Source organism: Epinephelus fuscoguttatus, linkage group LG10 (genome assembly GCF_011397635.1).
Source record: "Epinephelus fuscoguttatus linkage group LG10, E.fuscoguttatus.final_Chr_v1".
NCBI lineage: Eukaryota > Metazoa > Chordata > Actinopteri > Perciformes > Serranidae > Epinephelus > Epinephelus fuscoguttatus.
The window spans coordinates 5,825,775-5,848,622 of NC_064761.1; the positions used below are offsets into that span (position 1 = coordinate 5,825,775).

General features: G+C 40.1%; 1 protein-coding gene across 1 annotated transcript in view; it reads right to left on the bottom strand.

Annotated features, from left to right (window-relative positions):
• tbl1xr1a (TBL1X/Y related 1a) overlaps positions 1–8,744 on the bottom strand; it is a 69,026-nt gene extending 60,282 nt beyond the window's left edge. Inside the window, exon 1 of the mRNA XM_049588060.1 lies at positions 8,449–8,744. The gene's annotated coding sequence lies outside the window, so the exon portion shown is untranslated. The remainder of the gene's footprint in view (positions 1–8,448) is intronic.
• Positions 8,745–22,848: the final 14,104 nt, after the last annotated feature.

Sequence of the window (22,848 nt, forward strand, 5' to 3'; positions counted from 1 at the left end):
AAAATCTATATGTGGTGGAGATAATTTATTCGTGAGGCACCGCCACAGATAAATGAATGTATGGGAAACACTGTAAATCAAATTCCTCAAAGTCGGAGTAACACACCACATGATGCCATTGGGAGTGGAATTACTCCTGCATGTATACAGTCGTACCCAAACTGGCCTTGGCGGTCTAAGCATGCTCCACAGTTTCCACCCTGGTCTTTGACCTGGAAGTTGATGAAATTAATTGAGTAACAGAAGAAGAAGCTGGTGCCAACATGGCAAAATCTATATCCAGAGCAATGCATTTTTGGATGAATGGAATGTACAGAGCTGTTAAGTTGCAGCTAACTTCAGTGTTTCCCCTACCATTATATTGGGGGGGGGGGGGGCCTAACCCAATGCCCCCAAGTGTGGTGTTATAAATAACCGAACGATATATATATATTCCAATAGCACTCCTAATGGGCGGTGGTATGGGAGCAGAGGATTTAATCATGGCAGGCCGCCACAAATAAATTGAAGTGTAGGAAACCTTGTGTCGGTTATAATCAGTACTGCAGCTTTTGTGGTTTAAAACGATCCTCATTATCCTTTTAATTGTAACTCATAAACAAGACTGTTTTTAATCACCGGTGTCATATTGAATAATGTGTTTTTATGTAATGCTTGTGATTTATGTAAAGATCTCCCAAGACTAAACAATATCAGCTTGCTGAATGATTAACAGGAATGCATCTTCAGGTTGTGCCTTAACTCTGTGACCATTTCTGAGGTTGTACTGTGGTGTTATTGTTCTGCATTGCATAGTTACGTGTTAATAGTATTTTTGCCACGCCTTTCCCTCAAACACCATTATGCAACACTGTATAGTATTTCTATCTACAACTCAATTTAATTGAGCCAACCATCATCAAATTACCAGCATCACTAAAATTATGCATGCAAACTATGGACTTTGTGTGTATGTAGGCTAAGTGTGACTCATATATAATATACATTATAGCAAATCTTTCTCCTTATCTCTGCACATGTATAGGATCCAGGGCTGTTCCATATCTGTGTCTTCCTCCATCTCATGTCAGGCCATTACCTAACCGAGAAAGACATTTTCACTCACTGCACTTCTTTGTCCATTTTGTCTTTCCCTTTTCAATTCACAACACTGACGAGAACTGGTTACATAACTGTACTACTCCACCACTCGTCCTCTGTGATTTAATAAGGCCAACTAATCAATGTGTCCTGTGTAGATAACATGACTCAGCTGCCTGCTCTGTAACTAACCGTATTCTTGTGTCCTGAATTTGCTCACAACATCGAAGACATACGACCAAATCCAATATACTATCAGTATTTACATTGTATTTCAAAGACCTTTCTGGTCACAGCTGAACTGCACTGTAGAAGATTTAAATGTACACATCTAGCTTTCTTCTCAGTCTAAATTACCAACTGAAGCTTCACAAGAAACAAGTGACTACACCCCAGTTCAAATTCTGGTGTCAGCTACAGTATGGTCATTAATAAGCAAACACCAGTCAGATTTGCATGAATCTTTGCTTCCCCACTTTTCTGTAGTGCATTCGTTCAGGAAACTGTGAATTATAGCCATTCAAAGCTTTCTAATATTCTACAACTTATTTTAAAAACTGGAGAAAAAAAGAATTGCTACATCCATAACCAAGGCAAAGAGTAAGCACTTCATTCATGTCACACTTCTTACTACTTACAATACTGTGGAATCATGAAAGGTGAACCAAAAGTAGCAGAAAAGATGCATTGCCAGTTGATGACACAAGATCATCTGTTGCTTACATAACTCTACTGATGTAACAGTTTTCTTAACATTACCTATTACCGCTACTGGAGGCAATAATACACAGTTGTTACTTTCAGGACAAGTTGTATTCTGCATTTACAGAAAACACTTCGCTGATTTCTGACTATAAACACATATCCTGTATCTATGTTTGTTTGTTTTTTAAGATATTTTTGGGGCATTTAGAGATAGGACAGTTGAGCATGAGGGGGGGGTAATGACATGCAGCAAAGGGCCACGGGCTGGAGTCGCACCCGGGCCGCTGCAGCAACAGCCTTGTACATGGGGCCTGCTCTATCCACTAAGCCACCAACACCCCTGTATCTATGTTTACAATACTTACAGATGTACTATTTATCACTTTAGCCAGATGAGGCAGTCTAGTTTACTTCCATAATTCTCTGATGTATTCTGAAGGACCACAGAGCACTCAGGTACAGATTAGCTTTGTTTTCTCCTCTCAGCATCAGAGAAAAACCACTATGAAAAGGGATTTTTAGTAGCAAAAAAAACTACATCTGCTGTTAAAACATGATCAACTTGGGGGCAGACAAAATATCAGATACAATTTGTGGCATAATACAACATAAGAGAGCAGAAGAGAGCCCAACACACAGTGCATATGATCAACCAATTAATTGCTCAGACCCTTTTTTACCAAACAATACACATTACGTGTGCAGGCATGACCCTGATCTTAATGTGGGTCATCAACAATGGACACAGGACAACCTTTTAACATGAGCTATCGACCCACATTGGATGTGAGTTAAGCAACAGGACTGCTTCAGTAACACACCTGAGAGGTTATATTTTCGAGGTGCCCAGTTCTTGAGTGGTTAGTAGAGCTTGATACCATTAAAAATATGATACCAGTGCCAGTACCAGTAATCTTAAAATAACATCAATACCAATAGAGTGCTTCAATTAATGCCTTTTTGCAGCAGTTCCCCCTGAAGTTTTCTCCATAGTTTCAACCATAGTAATAAAATGCCTGTTTAACCAAAGGAGCCCTTCCATTTTCGTTCACTGAAGGGTCATTCTGACTGATAATAAATTCTATAATATATGATACTGGAAAATGGCAAAATTTTCTGAGACAGTTATCAAACCACGAAAATCTGATACCATTGCAAGGCTACACCAGACTGTCTGGGTTGTAGCTGTTGCAATAGTGGGCCAATCATAAGTTGCATTAGGCTAAATCAAATAATGCTTGTGGTGACTGGCTGCAAATAAAACCATACAAATATTCATTTTTGCTGGATCTGGGTACAAAAAGGAGCAAATGCAGCAATCGTTTGACTGGAAAAGCTTTGATGCAACTACTACTAGGTTAGTGCCATTGAAACTAGAGAGGTATCGGGTAGCGATACCCAGTCCTAATGGTAACCAACAAAATCATCAAAAATATTAGTCTAGTAATAATTACTGAAAATTTAACACTCCTGAGGCCTGTACTACGAAGCAAGATTTGGAGTTAGCGAGGTAACTTCAGGGTTAACTCTGGGTTTTCAGTACTACAAAGCTGGTTCTCTTTTAACTGGGATAAATCACTGTGGCAACTTATGCTGAACAGCTAACCTGCTCCAAAGCAGGTTAACTTCAGATCAGGTGATCTTCAATCTTCAATCTTCAATTCAGATCACTGAAGAAAAAAGTATCCATGAATGAAAGTCCAGAGTGACATGTGAAAAAAGAGGAGCCTATGTGCCGTTATACATCAGTAGAATCATTTAATTTCCAGGGCTCTATTTCCACTGGTTTTAAAACAGAGCTTTTAACAAACACAGAGATCATTTACAACACTAAACACATGATTTTAGCACTATTTGAAATTGCTAAGTTTATTTCAGTCTGCAGTGACTGCTGACAGTGGGGCTACTTTTACACTCTGATTCCATCACTACAGCTCAAAATAACACGAGACACCTATGTGATAGGGCTGTCAACGAATACTCTAAATTTGAATTTGAAAAAAATGGACGCAAACATTTTCGCTACTATTTCATCAAATTTGTGCCTACTTCATTCATGGTTCTGATGATGAGGCTCACAATTAACAACCCTGCCCCTTTCACATGCACTGGCTGGATAGGAAAACCCAGAGTTGACTGAACTGGTTGATAACTAGTTTTGTAGTACCGGTTATCCAGACGGCCAGTGTTAGCGTTAGTATAGTCTGAGTGGGTGGAAGTTTGCTGCATAGATCAGTTTCTCATTGGGCGGAACGAGCCACCCACTGAAGTCCCGCCCTACTGCCTCTGGTTGTGTAGCAGTTTTCAACTGTTTTCAACACGTCCTTTACTAACTTTTGCGGTGTTTGATCTTGCGGGGATGTAGCCATTTTTCTGCCATGGTTCGCGTCCTGTAGGCGATATTTTTGTGGGCGTGTTACACCAAAACCTGTTTCCCCCCGGCAATATTTTTGCAAGCGTACCGTTGCTGTGGCACCGCCCAGAACGATTGTGATTGGTTGAAAGAAATACAAGCAGCCGGGATGTTTTTTTTCTCCAATCTTAAAGTGAGAGTCAGCCCAGCCAGACCTTTCTTTTCTTGAGAAAGGTCTGGTGAGCGAAACTAGGGTTAGTAAAACCAGGTAGCGAGAAGATATCCTGGGTAAGTTGAACTGGCTTTGTAGTAGGGCTGCTCAATTAATCGAATTTTAATCTAGATTACGATTTGGCCTTTCAACGATCATGAAAACAAAATATAAATAAACTGACAAGAAGTGCATAAAACAATTATGCACTTCTTGTCAGTTTACTCTCGTTGTCTTGTGTTGCAAATCAAATACACCCGGAAGCCACGCATGCGCAATACCGCCCCCTCTCCTCCTCTCCTCTCCTCTATTCACTCCACGAGCCAGTCAAGTAGGTGAAATCGAAAAATGTGAGGGGCAGGTGGTCGCCGAAGACTTCAAAAACAGCGTGCGAAAAATGGCAGAGGGAGAGCAAGAGAGGTTGGTCTGTGTGTGTGTGTGTGTGTGTGTGTGTGTGTGTGTGTGTGTGTGTGTGCGTGTGTGTGCCCGCGCGCACATCAGGGCCGAACTCCGCCGTGAGGAGAATTGTAAACGCGCAACCATGTGGAGACAGAAATGACATGCCGTCGTGTAAATAAGTCATCACGTGCACTGCATAATGGTTTGCATAATCGTGATTTCAATTTTGACCAAAATAATCGTAATTATGATTTTTTCCATAATCAAGCAGCCCTACTTTGTAGTACAGACCTCTGGTACTTAATTTCATATCAGTCAAATAAATAAACATAAAAAGTAAAAGAACTGAAGGCTGTGATCATGATAGCAATAAAACAAAAATAATAGATGACATATCTTGTGTTACTTATCCCCTACAGTCTCAATAAAATGGATTTTTCTTTCCAACACAGTGCCACCCAAACACAGAGCCAAAATCACACCATGCTCCTGTACTAGCTTCAGTTCCACTAGCTTCCATTCCACAATATATCAATGCAAAGAGCATTTCAAACAAATGACACTGGCTTTTCTGTTTGTACACTAAGCTAAACAGACCCTACAATTGTTTTAACACAATTTAGACATCCAACTCACTAGAATATGGTATTTTAGCATTTAACATCTACAGATTAAATACATCAGTGACCATGGAAAACATGTTTCTGTGTGTCTGGCAGGTGTCCTTGCTTGACACACTGAGCCAACCTCAATGCAAAAGCACAAACAAAGACCGAATGGTGTGTTGCCTCAGATCTTCTGTTATGAATTGCACTTCAATACATGACAAGGACTGACAGCCAGCTGACATGCACATATGTTGTTCACTTTTATGAGAGGAAATAACTAGACAGTAGTCAGTGATGGGAATCCAAAAAGAAAAAAAAAACTAATTATATCATGCTATCAGAAGAAAGCTTATATATGGGATATAATCAACATGCTCAACCAGCTAAATACTGGAAAATTCGGAGCAACTAAAGTCAATGATTCCTGACCAAATACAATAACTACAGGTAACCAATGACCACAGATGTTCTGCTTCATGTTATGTTTTGTATTTATGTTTAAAAAATCATAGACATATCTGATATAAATTCCAAATCTCAATAGTAGTGTGAATTTCAAAAAGCCAGTATTGGTTGAGCTCTGTGACAAACAACCAGTAAACACTGCATCTCCTTTATTTTGCAAAGTGGGTATGGTTTATTTGAGATAATGCACTCAAAGGTTTTCCAGTATATTAAATAATGGATTAAGCACCTCTACCTCATCAGGACACTCTCTTATATACTATTATTTAGGCTGCATAACCTACTTTAAGCAATACTGAGTGGTGCAGGAATGAGTCCTAAAACCCAGAAATGAGTATCCTTGATGACTTTCCATTTGTGTTTTTCTTTCCTGTGTCCATGTGTATCAGTCCCTTTCCCAAATTCAGCATTGTTTGTGGGCCCGTCAACACAGTGTAGTCGAACTTTATTTTGAGTTGCAGGGGTGATCAAATCAGTGGGTGAGAGGAGCAGCTGTTTGTGAGTGAAAGCAAATTTTTAGACCCAGCAAAATGAATGGTTATGTTTCATTTTCCCCGTGCCTACAGTTCTGCTGCTCTCTCTCTGTCCAGAATATGCTTTATGCTACGAACATTTGGTGCAATGAATAACCAAATGGTGTACACATCACAACAGTGCACCAAATAAATGGTCCAGCTCCAAACATAGAACATCAAAACTAGGGATACACCAAATATTCGGTAACCGAATATATTCAGCTGAATATTGAAAAAAACCACACACGGTATTCGGTGGAATAAGTGCAAAGCAAGGCCGAATAATAGCGGCGTGTCTTGATAACACAATCAAACAGCGTGCGGTGACGGACGGAGTAAAATGTCGGCAGTGTGGCGATATTTTACTCCGTCTGTCACCGCACTCGCATTTGCGACTAAAAATAGTTTTCATTCAGCACGCTGTGCGAGTACAGATTTCAACCAGCAGCAGAAACGAAACGGAGAATCCCGCTGGTTGTGTGTTGAATGGGGATCCCAATTTTGATACTGTGACAACACTAATCTGGAGGGGGTTTATCTGCAAAAACTAATGAAAAACTAAACAACAGTACTCGGTATTCAGTACTCGGTATTCGGCCAAGCGTTTAATTTTATTCGGCTTCGGCCACAAATTTTCATTTCGGTGCATCCCTAATCAAAACATAGCGGCGAATGTTTGAATCATGGCGGGCTGCCACAAATAAATCAATTTGTGGGAAAATCTGCACTTGCATTTGCGCTTCAAAAATCATAACAGTGGTGTTAATAATCTTGAATCTGAACTAAATGTGTAAGTATCATAATCATTTGTTTGCCACAGAGCTTATTTCTGCAATAATCCAAAATCCAATGGGATTTTCCCAATTGGCTTTTTGACAAGGGAACAAGAGCAATGCTACTTTCTGCAACAGCCTAAAAAAAAAAAAAAAAAACTTCATCCTGCAACACTCTGTTGGATCAGAACAATACAACAAGAGCAATTACTCAAGTGGGCAACAGGATAATAGAAACTATAAGTAATTTAGAAAAGAAGTTTGTTCAACAACAAAATATTTGATTTACATTTCAAGTCACACCTAAAAGTACCTTAACCCAGTTGGTCTGTGAATTCTGACTGTAGCTAAACAGAGTCTGTACCAGCCTTTTCCTTGCTAGCACAGATACTGAAGGCTTATCTGGGACTGGTACATTGTGTCATTGAGTTGAGCTTCACAAGGTTGGCAAGTGGCCCTCCTGGGTGTGTGTGTGTGTGTGAGTGTATTCACCCCTCCCCCACATTGCCCATGGCTTTGGAACAACCAGCTGCAAAGCACTGTAGAAAGCTTTGAATAAGACTGACACAAAGGTAATAAAATAGTATCTAATAGAAAAATAATACAATATTGTATGTTGCCGACAATCAAGGTTAAACAGCAACATCATCTTTAACTGGTACTAACTATGGGCCTGCAAAGAACAACACCTAACTGGTGAGTACAACTATAGGACACAGTGCTAACACTGCTAAAACTACAGTTTCCGTTTCAATTTATAACTATTCGTAACTGTTGCTGGTTTATAACAATATTCTAACTTATTTTAATACTTAAATATGTATCAAAACAGGTACAACATGCATTTAAACACGGTGTAGTTACAGTAATGTTAAGTAAGAAATAAAAGCATGAATACAAAATGTATAAAGTATTTAAATTCACAAAAACAAAACAAAATAGTAAAGTAAAAAGTTAGACTGAAAAGCAAAACAAATTAATTTTCAGTGCTGGTTCTGATAGCATGACATGTATGTTATAAAAGATATTTTCATGGTGAAGATTAAAAATCACTAAAGTGGTTTTAATTCAGTGCTAGCAGTAGTTGCAGGAAGGAAGGGCGCGCTCACAAACACAAACCGACCACGAGAACTGCCCTACGAACACATGCACAGTGCGCGCGCGCCTACTCACGCGCTGACGCTGCCCATCCCCCACCCCGAGAGAAAATATAAAAATAAACGTTCAAAACAGCGCAATAACCCGCCCAAACCTCGTATATACAGTCTTATGTGGTCCCGCTACACGGTGGTATAATTTATAACGGCAATAATAACGTAAAATGACGATAAACACTCACCAAAAGCTCCAAATCACACAAGGGGGGTGCCTTCTCCTCTGTGCTCCTAATATGGAATCTCCTCCTCCTCCACCACCGTTGTTTTCTAGCTCTAATTAAACCTCGAAAAAGCGTTATAACGGCCTTCAGACCCGGCCAACCGGTGCTAGGAATCCCCAATGACCGATGTGTTTTGGATACACGGGCATATATAATGATAAATCCCCTTAAAAATGAGCTGGATGGACAGTTGGGTCTAGATTGTAGGTTTGCTCGCTAGTAGAGAAAAGAGCCAAACGGTTCAGTAGCAGCCAACGGCTTCAGACTGAAACACAGAGCAGCTGACCTGCCAGGCGAAAATGAGGTAGGCCTGAGCTCCTCGCTGCAGGAAGCACACTCCAGTCACATAAACATCAAAATGGGTGTCGCAGTATGGAAAAGGATAGTGTAGTCGGGCCGAGGTTGGCGGTAACTCTTCACAAACATTTGAAAATTAATTTTTGACCAGTATTATTTTTAAAGCTCAATATTATGATTAATAGTCTACATAGCCTTATTTGGATTGTAGCTTTTTAAAAATGCTAGTTTTGCTGTTGTAAGTGAAATCCACAGATAAAATAAGATATAGACCACATTTTTATTAAATTGTATGTTGCACCTAAATTATGTAATGTTGTTATTTATTTTTAATATTTGAGGTACATCATTGCCTGAATAATCAGTAATAGCAGTTAACTAAAATACTTTGAAATTACGTTCCAGCATTTTCTGACACAATTGAATTATTTAAGATATATTCATTTTAGTTTAGTCATACAAATATTAAGTTAATTTTAATTATAGACTAATTATACCTGATCCACGTGTGTCTTTGATTTAAACCATATGTAAACCCAAGATGTTGTTTACAACAATGAAAATGTATCTTTACCAATTCATAAAAGTACCGTTAAATTCAAGTAGAAAGTCTTTACCTATATGCATGCACAGGTGAAATAGCCTTTTAGGCTTTGTCACTGCACCTTTATCAAATTACCCTAAAACTTGAATTAAAAACCTAGTCCCTGTTTTTAGCCTGGGTTTGTTTTGAGAAATAAAGGCCTATATCAATTTATGTGTCCATTCCTTGATATCTCTGTAAGTTATTCATATTCCTTTAGTCCATAAAGGTCCTCAGATCAAAAGAATCAAGTGTTTTTCGTAAAAATTAACCCAAGTTGTGAGTATTATTTTAACAGGATAAAGAGGTGTTGTGTCAATATGTCAGGTGCTGTAATCCTCGAGTACCATATCCATATATAATTAAAATTTTTATTTATCTATACAGTCCAATCTGAACAAACCGACAGCATTGTTATTAGACCTCAACATATCCACAGGCCCCTGGTAGCACATTCTTAGACCTAATAAAGTAATTTAGCAACCATAGCAGTACTACTAAACACCATATCATTACAACGCAGCAGACATGTTACAAACAAAAAGGCCTGCCCATGACCTCTTAAAGCTTTCAACTTCATTGTTGACCCTAGCTAACATATGTTCAAATGACACAACTTGTAATATAGATTCCCTCCATTTAAAAAAAAAAAATCTCGGGCGTCGGTGGCTTAGTGGATAGAGCAGGTGCCCCATATACAAGCCTGTTCGACTCCAGCCTGTGGCCCTTTGCTGCATGTCACTCCCTCTCTCTCTTTCCCCCTTTCACTCTTAACTGTCCTATCGATTAAAGGCAAAATGCCCGCCCCCCCCCCCCCCAAAAAAAAATGAAATCTGGAGCTGATGTATTTTCCCAGAATCTGAGGATCACCCGAGCAGCTGTGACGACCCCTACATTTATCACAACAAGGTCATACTTTGATACCTTTGGCAATTCTGTTCAGTTCCCCATAAGGCATACCCTTGGTGATTTATGTACCATCATACCCAACCACTTCCCTAGGGTTAACCAATTTACGTTCCCAGATTGCATGTAAAAATGTTCCTGTTTATGACATTTCAAACAAAGATTATCAGCCAGAAGACCCATCCTGTGGAGCTGAGAAGGTGTAAAGTAAAGCCTATGAATTAAATTTTCTCCCTTGTTTCCTTTATATATTTCCCAATATTTGACATGTACATAATTATATTTTGAATTGGAAATAATTTTAGTCTAGTTATGAACTAAAATGTCATACTCTTACTCTTTTGATCGTCGTCCATCAGTTATCGGTAAAAAAAAAGTTGCCCAAATGGGCTGAAAAATACAAAATTGTCAGCAAAGTAGTAATTAAGTAATTGAACCATATCGCAGCTGATCTTCAGTTGGTAGATTCGGTTTATTCTAATATATTTACTGTATTTTCCATTGCAGCATAGTAGCCTATTCTGTATCTTTTTGAAAAGCTTAACTAAAACCAGTGACAAAATAAAGAAATCAATGTGAGCTGGTCCCTGGTAAACATGTCATGTTTTGACACTTAGGCAGCCTTTTATATCGTATCTTGACACAGGGGTGTAGTGGTTAGGTTTAGGCGACAAAACTACTTGATTAGGAAAAGATCATGGTTGACATTAGGCTAGTCACATCAGTCAACTCACATCACTAACAACTCACATGACTAAATGACTCAATGTTGACTTTTCAGAAACATCAGGGACCAGTTTGGATGGATTCAAGTCAGGTGCCTAGGAAGTGCACTAAGCCTTGAGGACAATTTTTGTAGTGGCCAAACAGTGGTACTGTAGTTTCTGGGATCCAACACGTGATGTCCTGTAGCTCCAAAACACTTTTTTGACAGTTATGAAACAGGCTCAATTTATTACTGATGTCTCTGTATCAGGCGGCAGTGCAGCCCACTGCAGACAGACCTAGAGCTGGCTTTGTTGCCACCTTCGACCCGCAGACAGAACTCCGTAGCTGACGCCAGCTGCTCCTCCTCCAGCCAGTAGTTTTGTCTCACTGGCTCGCTGGTACCCACTGATGACAGTCCCCAGGGGAGCAGTGTCTGTATGCGGTACCCTTTTCTACACTGTAGCACAACAAAAACGATACGCAGATGATGAAGCAAGTGTTCTCAGGTAGCAGTAGGTAGAGGTGGAGGTTTTTCAGTGTAAACAGCATCTTTTAAGGAGAGACTGGAGTGGGAGGCATTGCTAGACTGATGCATAAAACACATACAGATGCACATTCTGCAGACATAAACAATAAAAAATAGATAACTACTCAGGCGTGCATGTATGCATTAACTGAAAGCATATGATCATCAACACACACACAAACACACTACAGCTGAGACAAACAGACAGAAAGCCTTGGGGTGGTGTGTAGTGTGAGCTTTAGCATGGCTGTAACAGGAGAGTGGAGGATGGGAAATTACTTTCGGGGGGGTGGGGGGGGGGGGGGCATCGCATCAGTGTATTTCCCCAGCCTTCACTCTCACATGCCTGAGGAGGTTTGTAGTACAAGAGGACCCCTACAATGTTGATAGGGACAATCATTTTACTTTGCTCTCATTTGAACTTTTTTTTGCCTGTACTTTTGTTTTGGAAGGAAAAGCAGCAATCCTAACAGTGGTAGGTAATTCCACTGCTTTTGTGTCCCATCCCTGCTGAATGAATGAAGAGAAAAACAGTGATGTGGAAACAGCGCCAGTGTGGCAAATTGTGAAGTGAAGCACCTCAGGGCGAAGCAGTCCACTGTCAGGGTAATGACTTTCTGGGAAACCACAACACATCATCTATATGCAGCACTCAGCCTCAGTGTTTTCCTCTTCTCTGTTCCCTCTGCAGCAAACACACCACCTCCTCTACCACTACTAATGACTTTTACTTTGATAAAGTATCCTATGAAAATCTTAATACTATAACATAGAACTACTCTCTGGCTACTGTGGGCTACATGCAGTCACAAAACTAGCATACTATTAGTACATGTAAACTCTGTGTGTGTGTGTGTGTGTGTGTGTGTGTGTGTGTGTGTGTGTGTGTGCTTGAAAATACTGTACAGGAGTATTTACACACACACAGTATAATAAAAGGTAATTCGATAGGTTCTTATGCAACAATCCGCAAACAAACCACATGATCTTGAGCTCAATTAAGTGAAACAGAAGAGATATTACTTCTCTACTTTCATGCATAAGATAGTCTGTTAATCCTTGCCTCACTATGTGAAAAAGTTCAGTTTTTATAAAGGGGGTGTACACGATATTCAGGTTATTGTTTTAACAGCAAACAACTATTTGCTATGTAAAGATGTAGTGGAGTAATGGTGTCTCTGAGCAGACAGTTGAGTCACACTTTCTGTGTGTGTTGTAAACAATGTTAGTTCAACTGAGTACTGTATGTGTGTGTGTCACACTGGCTAGCTAATTACCGCTTCTCACTGCACTTAAGGCAGATTTATACTTGTGTGTCAGCTCTATGCAGAGCCTACGCCATAGTCAATGCATGTGGCCTACGCCATGGTGAATATTTAAATAGTAGTGCAATAGTGTGTGTGTGTGTGTGTGTGTGTGTGTGTGTGTCACTCTGCAGTTATACCTCCAAAACACTAGTCGGCAGTGGGGTTTCTGTGTAGTGCTGTAGCGTTTAGTTGATTCAAAACACACATTAGACGCGGCTTAATAATGACAGTTTTAAACACAAGTACACAGTACGCTTCATTATAACTCTCAGGATTCACAGACAAAGCACTTGTCTTTTGCTGGACACATTTGCCCCACAAATACAACACACTAATGTTATTAGCATGAGCCAATACCATTTTACATTGTATAAATTAGCTTAGTGGCTAGTGGATATTTCCTCTGCTTATATGAAGCCAAGGACAACAGCAACATTTAACAAAGGTAACGTTACAAAATTTGGCTCCATTACAACTCACAAGGTTCACAGACAAAGCACTTGTCATACTAAACACATTTCCCAAACAAATACACCATGCTAATGTTATTAGCACAAGTCTACGGCATTTTACATTGTAAAAAAAATAGCCAAGCAACTAGCTGAGATTTCTTCTACTCATATGAAGCCAGGATAAATCACACACAAAACACAACATGCTATTTTGTGGGGACTTTATTGTCTTCACAATTTATCGTCCCTTCTTTGTCAAATAAAAATAAATAAAACCTTTGTTTCCACTGAGGGTAATGGTTTTCAGCTTACAATAATAGCCAGGAGGTCTGCGCCACTGCGACAAGTAGTTACATTTCTGGGGAGGTGCATGGCAGGCTACATCGTAGGGTACAGCATCGATTCAATGCAGTAGTATAAATCCCACTTCGTATGATGGGTACCACTGATAATGGCAACAGCATTGAAAGCGTAGGGCATACCGTCTGGTTCCCCCCAAGGTTTACACTGCTAGCTCTGTCAGCACTGTTGCCGCTGTAAGCACTGCTCAAGCTGTTTGCGCAGCTAGCACCATTAGCTGTGTTGTGAGCCTGATTCAGGTTGTCTGCACATGGCTCACAGTCTGGAGGTGGCTGAGAGCCATGTGCAGACAACCTGAATCAGGCTCACAATCGTAGATATCCTCTGAATGTTACAGACAGCGCCTTTAACATGTGTCCTTAGCTTGATTTTGCGACATATTGTCACTTTTAACTCATCAAATACTGAAGCTAGATCAGTGGCCCTACACTTGAAAATATTACGCTTAAGGTACCCCTTCAGTGTCAGTTTTGAATGCTCAGGGACGACGTATCAATTAACGCTTGTTATAGGCATTGTGTTTTTTTTAAATTAACTTCCGTTTTTACAGAAAATGTACAGTTTCCACTTGTTACATGCACACAGTCTTTTTCAAAATGAACCTAAAACGTAAGTAAAAAATCTCGTCTTTGGTTTTCCTCCTTTAGGTTTAGGCTGCAAATGTAACTGGTTAGATTTACAAAAAAATGTAACAATTAGTGTCTTTGTTACTAACATAATGTAACATCTTGTGACATATGTCACTAACCTAGCATGCTACTAGCTCACTACAGTGTTATTGAAATAACTCAACTGACTTGTGGTTTCTGTTGTCTCTTGGGTGAGTTTGTTTGACCCATCCACCTCCCCTTACACCCCCTAGGACCTTCTTGCTCCTCATACTACAGCAGTTGCTTTGAGCATTGAAAAGTGCCATGACTCTGTGCATCTCATACTGCCGCTAGAGTGTGCCCCATGGGTTGGTATTTGACACCAAGGACCACTGACCAAGCATTGGTACTTGATGAGCTGAAAGTGAGACTGATTTGAATTTTATTTTGCAGGGGTGAGCTTTTTTTTTCCCTATGTAATGGACTATATAATATAATAGACTAAATAAGAGTTGGCAGAGTTTACGTGTATACTCAACAGTGGTTTTGGCATGAAGCTATGGCATTTAAAGTATTTAAAGGAACAGTTCAGCATTTTGGGGAAAATGCTTATTTGCTTTCTTGTCAAGAGTTGGATTAGGAGATCGACAGCACTCTGTGTACCAAATAAGAAGCTAGAGCAAAAAGGCGATAAGCTTAGCTTAAGATTGGAAAGCATAGGAAACAGCTAGCCTGGCTCTGCCCAAAGGCATAAAAAAATGTGACTCCATCACTGGTAAAAACTCACTGAGTAACTGGTTGATACATTCTGTTTAATCAGTACAGAAACAGAAATGCAAAAACAAGTTGCGGTTTTAAAGTAGAGTACAAAGTAGTATATAATGAAAATATTCAACCGCTAATTAGTAATATTCAGTTTCATGGTCAGGCATACCTTAATATATGATCCGGATGAGGAAAACTTATATTGCAGATTTAAATGCACGCAGAAAATATCATGATGTGAATGCAATCAGATCGGCTAGACTACATCTGGAGGTGGTCAGGCACGCATTGTGGTCAGCCCTCAGCCAGGTGTAAATACAATCTGTAGTGTGAACACATTCTAAAGAAAAAGGTTGATTAAAAAAAGTAATAATAATTAATAATAACTGACAACATGACCAGCAGGATTATGTTGACACTAGATTTATTAGGAGCACTCAACTTGTGTAGGTATGTGTTTGCACATGTACACTGACAGTGTGTTCTGCCATAATGACTGAAAGGAATGCAACAGAACTAGTTACAAAGGAATGACATTGTGCCGTTTAAGCTTTGTGTCGTCTGTCCCAACCAACAAACACTTGTCATTTGATTTAGCCAGGAGGTATGAATTGACAGCTCAGCAGAGTTTCTTTCCCCGTGTTTACCTGGAGTGAAAAAGTAGGAGTTACAACCTGTGACACTGGAATTCTCCTTTGGAAAATACACTGATGAATTTCTCTTCTGTCATGTGAAGCTTTATTTGTATAGCATTATGTACACCAGGGAAAGTAGTGAAACCTGCCATGAAAAATAAGGTGAACAGTAGCACAGGAATATCTTACTTGTAACAGTCAAACTGAATCATAGTTGTGTATGAATGGTCAGACAAGATTGAAAGCACATTTGCTACTCTGCACACGCAAACATACTTCACGTACACGTATTTTAGAGGTGGGTGTTAAACTGTGGAATTCTCTACAGAATGATAAAGAGTTGTGTAAATATTTTTCAGTTTTAGAAAATGTAAGAAAGAATAATTAAACTATATGAAGTTTTCGTGCAGAAGCTTGTCCCTTTGTTAAAGGTGAGGTCCTGTAAATCTCCCTGCTCCTTTTCGCTCATGGAATATGTATTAGAATTTTTATATATATATATATATATTAGAGTTTTGATTGTGAATTTGATTGTTTTGCATGGACTAGAGCGGAACAAATTACACACACACATATATGTATATATATATATATATATATAGAGAGAGAGAGAGAGAGAGAGAGAGAGAAAGAGATAGAGATATATATAGATATATATATCTATATATATATACACAGGAGGTTGCGGTTCGAATCCCGGCCTGGGCGAACATCATCCAGTAAGGCTCGCATAACCAGTCAAGATGTATGCATAACCAGTCATTAGATACCCAGCTGGGATCATAAGTTAGCCAAAGGAGGAGATAGAAGCCACAGATATCAAGTCAAGAAAGTTCCTCGCCATGCATGAAGGGTTCCATCCCAAGTCCAGCACGCTAAGGCTATACACTAAGCGGAAAGATGAAGGCAGAGGATTGGTGAGCATCAGAGCCACTATCCAGGATGAAACATCCAAAATCCAGGGGTACATGAAGAAGATGGTCCCAAAGGATGAGATGCTAAGTGAATGCCCCAGACAACAGAAACCTGATGAAAAGCAAATAATTAGAGGAGCAAACAACATGGAGGGACAAGCCCCTACATGGTGCATACCACCGTCAGATAGAGGAAGTGGCTGATATCAAGAAGACCTACCAGTGGCTGGAGAATGCTGGACTGACAGACAGCACAGAGGCACTAATCATCGCAGCACAAGAACAGGCCTTAAGCACAAGGGCCATAGAGGCCAGGGTCTACCACAGCAGATCAGACCCAAGATGCAGGCTGTGCAGAGATGTTCCTGAGACGATCCAGCACATAGTGGCAGGGCATAAGATGCAAGCAGGATCAGCGTACATGGAGAGGCACAACCAAGAGGCTGGAATAGTGTACAGGAACATCTGTACCCAGTATGGCCTCGAAGTACCCAAATCCCGATGGGACACACCATAAAAGTTGGTTGAGAACAACAGGGCTAAGATCCTGTGGGACTTCAGCTTCCAGACTGACAAACAGCTGCTGACTAACCAACCAGACAAAGTGGTGGTTGACAAACACCAGAAGAAGGCAGTTGTGATAAATGTGGTGATACCAGCCGACAGCAACATCAGAAAGAAGGAACAAGAAAAGGTGGAGAAGTATCAAGGGTTGAAAGAACAGCTGGAACAGATGTGGAAGTTGATGTGGTCCCCATGTTAGTAGGAGCACTCAGGGCAGTGACCCCCAAACTGGGAGAGTGGCTCCGGCAGATTCCAGGAACAACATCTGAAGCCTCAGTCCAGAAGTGTGCAGTCCTAGGAACAGCTAAGATACTGCGCAGAACCCTCAAACTCCCCAGCCTCTGGTAGAGGACATATATATATATATATATATTTATATATATATATATATATATCCTCTCTCTCTATATATATACAGTGTGTATATATATATATGTATGTGTATATATATATATATATATATATATATATAGGATATATATATATATATATATCTATATCCTCTCTCTCTATATATATACAGTATATATATATATATATATATATATATATATATATATCCTCTCTCTCTCTCTCTCTCTCTCTCTCTCTATATATATATATACACACACACACACACACACATATATATATATACATATGCATTTGTATGTTTGGGTGTGACAGTTCACAAAATTCATGGTTCAGTTTGGTACCATACAGTGGTATCACGCAAAGGAGTAGAAATGCCAGAAAATTTTCTTTGATTTTTAAATTTTTCTTTTTTAAAATGTTGTTATTTTTATTCATTTATTTATTAAAACACACAGCATGAAGCATGATTTTTATTTTTATTTCATTTTTTTTAGTAATGACATGCCATCTCTGAGCGTCCAAAAGTGACTCCAAAGGGGTACATAGAGTGTCATTGTTTGATGTGAAGGGCCACTGACCATGCGTCAGTGTTTGATGAGTTAGGAGTGAGAACCCAACACACACATACATATATAACACATAGCAAACACATTATAGGCCTTCCTTAGACAAGATTTGCTGTGCTCTCAACTCCCATTTCCTGTACTCCTACTTTCCTTCTAGCTAACTGGAGAAGCCATACATATTCAGTACACACAAACACACACCTTTTTTCAGTCATTGCACATGCAACAATAACAGCCTCAGCCTTACCAGCATCATACTATGTCTACTTCAAAGGACATGTAATACTTTACCCCACCTCTGACATATTTAGTGCTTTGACAATGACAAGGTCTCAAAAAAGCATGGCTCCATAATATGTCTTCATAAGGCCTTACAGTAATGGCTGTTCTCTACCTACGGAGCTATAATTTACCCTCCATGGCGGAGATTGAAGGAGCACCGTTTGCTGTTGCTGTTAAGTGATTAAATTATTTAGCATGGCAGAGATGGAGACAGAGACAAACAGATATTGCGTGAATGTGTGTGGGGGCTTTTATGTTTGTGCGCAGGGGAGAGAAGAAAAAATAAAAGAAATTACTTGTATCTTTTATGTGTGCATCTGTGTATGTGTGTGTTTGTGAGTGAACGAATGAGAAAGAGGCATGGCGTGTTCTGCCTCATCAGGCTGATAAGACAAAGAGAGGAGAGTCGGTTTAATATCCTCATCGATCCCAGCTCACCTCGTTACACATTAACATTTACAACAAGGAAATCCAAGTCAGACAGTTAAAGACTCTCCTGAGTGAAAGGGAGATGAAAAGACAGAGGAGTGATCTCAGAGGGAGGAGGGGAAAACACCAATAATAAATCCCAGAGTGTGCAAACAAACCTGAGTTATAAAACCTACCTAGTGTCAGTACTGGTGATTTTGGCTGCTTAAAATGAGTCGTCTTCAACTAAAACTCCAAACAGCAATAATTCCTGATAACAGAGAAGAGATACTAAAATCTTGCAGATATGCTAACTGGAGGCCATGGTATATGAAAATTATTTGACACTGTCCTTAAATCAGCTAACCAGATATTTACAGTTGCTCATCTTTTGTACAGATTATTTTACTGGAAGTCTGATGCTGATCAATGCTGTAGAGATGCTCCAACTGTAGGAGAGACTGGAGTGGGAGGCTTTGCCTAAATGAAACAAAAAATACATATTTATAGTGAATTTAAGTCATCAAGTTAGGATTGGTATAAACAAACAAACAAAAAAATAAGTGGGAAAAAAATGACAAAAAAGTCAAGAAGGGGATGGTGGTAGTAAGTAGAATATACTGTAGTACATTTATAAATGGCTGTATGTCTACAGTATGTCCTGGTGGTTGTCTCTTTTGTTGTGGCAGGAAGTGACATATTTAGCAGCCAACACTGCACATTCTTCCTTTTCCACAGAATAAGGGGTCATTTCTCTCTTTCTGTTGGACCTTAGAACTCAGGGCAATTTTTTTCAAATTTTGGAAGGAATCCCTGTTATATGTTTGACATTATGTTAGGAAGGGTAATTCTGTCTCTATAGCTTCCTCATAATGTTGTGTCCGCACTGAGCGTGAATAAAACAATTTGCACAAGTGAATTATGTGTAAAGTCATTGTGAATGATGCAAGTAGTGCAATTTCATGTCATACACTTATTCGCAAGACTTGAAAATCTGAATTTCAGCAACTGATTTGCGCCAGGATAGCCAGTCAGCATTGAGATCCTTGGGGACATATGAGACCAAGGACAAAATGGAAGAGAAGCTGATTGTGTCTGTCTGTGGCTACCCCGAGTTCTGCGACACTACGTTATAAAAACAGGAATAAAAAAGAACTCAGACTGACAGACTCTTTTGGGCACTTGCATACATGCATTTTCATGTGCGTGTGATGTGCGTTATTTGCGCATGTGAAGCGAGTCAACACAAAATATTCTAGCGTTCAAACTTTTGCAAGTAATGTGACATGAAAATTCGCATTGCATTTGGTGTGAACAAAATGTTACAGTAGTCCCTCTTAAGGCCAATTTCCACCAGATGCGTGTTGGTTGCGTCTGCGCTCCGGCACGGCAGCGGAGCCGATAGGATTCCATTCTAGTCAATGTGTGTGTTTCCACCAGCTGCGGCTGTGCTGCGTTCCAGCTCCGTCTCAGCTCCGGCACTCCAGAGCCCTCCGCAACAGATACGCAGGACTTCTATTTTTGCCGGACGCCGGAGCACAACGCAGCAATTCAGCACAGAGCAGATCGTGCGGGGCAGGAAGTCGTACACAGAAACAAAATAAAACATCCGGTTAATTTTCAAAATAAAGTACATAGTGTTCACGGCGGATCATATTTCCCTGCACTACACCTTAAAAACTACATAATGGGCAGAGGCAGGCCTGAAGTCAACAGGTCAGAGATTTTCAGACGTCATTTCACCCCGTGAACACTATGGACGAGGAGATATTAATCATGGCAGTGCACCGAGATGTCTTCCGGCGGAGCTGCACCGCACCGCACAGCAAACGCAGCCGGTGGGTATTGACGGACGGCGGAGCACGCAGCGGATAACCAGCGCTGCCGTTCCGCAACGGACACGCATCCAGTGGAAATCCGGCGTTATACTGCCTCTTCAAGGCAGGAATTCCATGCTGCTATGGCGCCTCGTCGTACTGTATAAAAGGAGCAATTACAGAATGGGTTCACTGAGTTGTCTCGCCTTTAAGCCGGCATCAGAGGTAGTAATGGCACATCCCTTCTGTTGGGGTACCTAGCAGACAGATGTGGTACTAAAAAGTGGAGCTGTGAACACTGCAGTCTGTTGATTGGTCAGTAGCGGACGGTCACTCTGCTCAGGGCTGAGTTGTGGCTGGTTTTGAGGCAGAAGCCACAGAGTTTAATTTGTGGACTGTAACTATAAAGTATAAGGATGTTTTGCTGCCTCTTGCAGCAGCCGGAGTCTTAGAAATATTCACCAGGCCAACTGCCAGGATTGTTATGGTGGAACATTAACTTGTAATGTTACTCAATGCACAAGCTGACCACGTGACTCATTAACACTCCTTAAATAATTTTAATTTAATCTAATTTTATATACTTTATTAATCCCCCTGAGGGGAAATTCAATTTTTTCACTCCGTTATCAATTACACACAGATCCGAAATACACACATGCACAAACAGGACCTATACATGCACTAAGTGGAGAGATGTCGACAGCTTTGACCATTACTTAAGTTTTTATATGACATACACTTTTAGTAATGAGTGGATCTTCAAGCGTTCATATGTATTCATTTCGGCCGGTTATGTGAACTGCATATATTCTGATCTTCACTCGGGAAAAACTCACATAGTGTTGAGCTATGACAACACTGGACCTCAGAGCTTGCCTGATGAGGAGAGGAGGAGAGATTTGGCCCAGCTGCAGAAAATATTCACATTATTTGACTAAAAAAATATATGCATTTTAACGTGTGTGTGTGTGTGTGTGTGTGTGTGTTTTGTGTGTCTGTCTCTCCTCTCTGTGTACTCGGTTCTCCTCTTGGTTCTCCCCCGTGTTCTCTCTGTTCTCCTTTCTGTCCTCCAGTCTGATCTCTCTGCTCTCCTGTCTTCTCTGCTCTGTCCTCTCCATTCTCCACTCAGTGCAGTTCCACGCTACTTTCTATCCTCCTCTCTCTTCTGTCCATTCTCATCATCTCTGTCCTCATTGTCAGATGGCTTAGGTTTTTTTTAACAAATGAATCTAATGTATTCTGGAGAAAATGTTTTCTTTTTGACATCTTTCTTTCCCTCTTCTGTCTGATTTGTTTTTTTCCTGCAGGGGGGTGTCAAGGAGGTTGATCAGACCTTATTGATTACATTACATTATAATGCTTGAAGATAATTTGGAAGAGTTTGAATTATTGCATGTGATTATTATCAAATTCTAGGCTAGCAAGAGTAATGCAGCAACAACAAATAAAGTTTCTACACCACCTAACCTCTCGTAACCTTATTAGGTCATGAAACAGCCACCTGCATAACGTTAAATAACATTACCTTCGGCAGCATGGCAATGACTTAATGAGCTCACATCATGCATGATTAGCCAGTAGCTTTCAACCCATTGTGTCACAGCTAAAAGCTTCTAACATTAACGTTACTTAGCAAGAACTTAACTTTTTCTTAAACTTTAATTTATAGTGGGCTGCTTAGTCGTCGCTAAAATAATAATAAAAAATAATAAAAAAACTGTCATCCACTCACCTCGTCTGTCGTTTTCCGCGTTCCGCCGATACATCAGATAACTTCAAAATAAAAGCTGTCCGGTGTGTTAATATGTTCACCATGCTGTTTGGGGCTTCTTCTATTTTTTTTCTCTTTGAAATTTTTACCGAGGTCCAGACGTCAGTGACCTCATAGCTGGCTATGGCCATGGGCGTGCAGCCTCGTTCTGTGGACAATAAACCAGGTGCAGACCTCCCTCTGTGTCACCGATAAGGAAATACAGTGAGTGCTGGATGCAGCAGTGAGTGACAATAACAGTGTCTATGCCTTTCTTCAGGTTCTTTCAGGTACTTTAGCTATGGTGGTTAGATAGTGTGCCAGAGCCTACTGTCTATTTAGGGCCAGATATGTCTTAGTTTGGGTTGTGAGCGTGCAGTATCATTCCAATAACTGATGGAGTTTTCTTTTTCTTTAGTTATAATTTTTTTGGTCTAATCTTCTGATTTAAAGTGTAACTGCTCTGAGGCTGGCAGGCGTTCGTAATGTCAGCAGGTGAAAGGGTCAGCTAGCCTCCCGACCAGTTGGCTAAGGAGGCTCTTTTCTCTTGGCAGGCAAGGGTTTTATAATGAAA